The following is a 2234-nucleotide window of genomic DNA, read 5'->3' as shown; positions in this document are numbered from 1 at the left end:
CGAGGAACGGGGTGGGGAAAGGGGAAGGACCTAGAGTGGGTAAGGGGAGAAGTGGCCCGCCTGCGGTCGGTCGTAACGCCGGGTCCACGAGGGTCGCCGCCCGGCCGCCGAGGGCCGGGGGCGCACACATGGGCCATAGCACTGCTCACCGCCCGCACGCCTCAACTTTGTCGAGGGCCGACACAAGTCCACGCCGAGCTGGGCGGGGGTATGACGAGCAGGCCGCCGACAACCCCCGCCCCCGCCGCCGACTCCGATGACGGACTGTTGTCGCCGTCGTAACCCGAGCCGCCCCCGCTCCGCCCCCGCTCTGCCCCGCGGGCCCCGACACCCTAACCTTTGTAATTACAGTTGGCGCTAAGCGTTAGGGCCGCCATTCCCAGGTAAACGTCTCATCGAGTGTTTGCTGGCCGACGAGCAGGCGCGTCGCGAACTGAAGCAGCCCCCCCCCCCTTTCCACCTCCTCTGCCCCTCACCGCACCGTCTTGAAACTGCAGCGCAGGGAGGCGTTTGCGTACTGCAACTTTCCGGCCCCTCCGGGCGCTTTGATGCCGCCGTGCTCCCTCCGTCTTCGCTAGGTAAAGGGCAGCTGCTATGCTTGCTGCTGCTTGCTGCTGCTTGCTGCTGCTTGCTGCTGCTTGCTGCTGCTTGCTGCTGCTTGCTGCTGCTTGCTGCGGCTTGCTGCGGCTTGCTGCTGCTTGCTGATGGCTGCTGGCTGCTCGTAAAATGGAGCCAGCCCGTTGGTTTTCGTTCCGCGGTGCCACAGTGATGAGTTTTCCGAATTTTCGCGAGTTCGTTTCACCATGGACTTCGCGGAGAGAACAACAGTTCGACGGAGTGGTGAGGCTTGTGGAGAGGATTGATGGGGGGGGGGGGGGGGGGGGGGGCACTCACCCTCTTGCCTTTGAATAAAGGCGGGATGGAGAGTGAGCGAGTCGCCCCCCCTGCCCCTCGTCGTCGGCCGAGGCATTTCGGTATCTCGCTGATATTTGCGTTTGACTGAGAGGGTGGTGCGAGGGGCGGCCGGAGAGGGGTGCATAAGTGGGTGGCGCCGGTGGTTGCGGTTGGGCGGCCCCACCCCGCCCCGCAGCGCCACGGCTGCCCGTGTGCCGGGGGTTGACCTGCCGTTCCATTCCCACTGCTAATTTCCTGCGCTTCCTGCCATTGATCATGGATCTCGGTCCTGGCCTGGGGGGGTGTTGATTTTATGCACACTCTTCTTTAACGTCTCTCTCACCCCTCGTCCGCCCCCCCCCCCCAACCGCTCCCCTCTTTTATTCAAGCGATCTCCTCAAAGCGAAAGGGGGGGTGAGGGGCGACGATTTTGGCCGAGGGCTCTCCTATCGTCTTTTATATTCGCCCCTCGTACTCGATTCTGCTCCTCTATCGCCCGCTTCCCGCTCAGCTGATGATCCCCACATTTTATTTTTTGCCTTGGTATTCCGGTGCTGCTGCCGCCGCTGCTCCGATCCCGATCCGCTTCGATCCCGCCCTCGTTGTTGTAAATATACGTGATACGGCACTGCCTTGCATGTCGATAGCGAAGTGTCGGAAATGGACTCTCTCTGTCACCGCTCGCCCATCGTCGCTCCCCTGCTCATGACTATTGCCACACTAGCATGCTCTGTAAAGATATTTTATTAGATCTTTGAGCGATATGAAACTAAACTTTCATTACCGTTATTCTCATTGGACAATTTGACATGATTTCCGTGACATGGTGTAAAATGTCGACGCCGGTCGATGCAATGTAATGTAAATATCATTAAATCAATTGCATTAAGAGTCTTATTACACGATAAAATTTCAAACATTGTAAACAGTGCAACCTCCCTTCCACCATCCCCGCCCCCCGCACCTCTCCCGTCGCTCTGCCTCTCTTTGTCGTCTAATTTCACTTTATTTTTCTTCCCTTTGCGCCTCGCTCGTTCTGTGTTGTTGCAAGAAATGGCGACCCGAGGAGGGGTGCGGTAAAAGGTAGAGGTAGGCTTTGCGAAGTAGGGGAAAGGGGTGGAGAGGCTTCAGACCCGCCCCCCCCCCATTTCTCCCCGTCTCTCCCCCGTCAGCGCCTCGGGCGACCCTGCTGCTGCCGCCGCTGCTGGCTCGCTGCAGAGAACATCGAGGACACGGCCGTCTCTGGGCTAATTGTGCGAGACCGCAGCGAATGGTTGGGGAGGGGGAGGGAGGAGATGAAGCGACAGAGAAAGAGAGAGAGACAGGGGGAGGGGGTAGGT

Source organism: Frankliniella occidentalis, unplaced genomic scaffold, assembly GCF_000697945.3.
Source record: "Frankliniella occidentalis isolate FOCC.00 unplaced genomic scaffold, Focc_3.1 Scaffold81, whole genome shotgun sequence".
NCBI classification, from domain to species: Eukaryota; Metazoa; Arthropoda; class Insecta; order Thysanoptera; family Thripidae; genus Frankliniella; species Frankliniella occidentalis.
The sequence above is the reverse complement of the archived record's forward strand: the minus strand, read 5'-3'. Positions refer to the sequence as shown.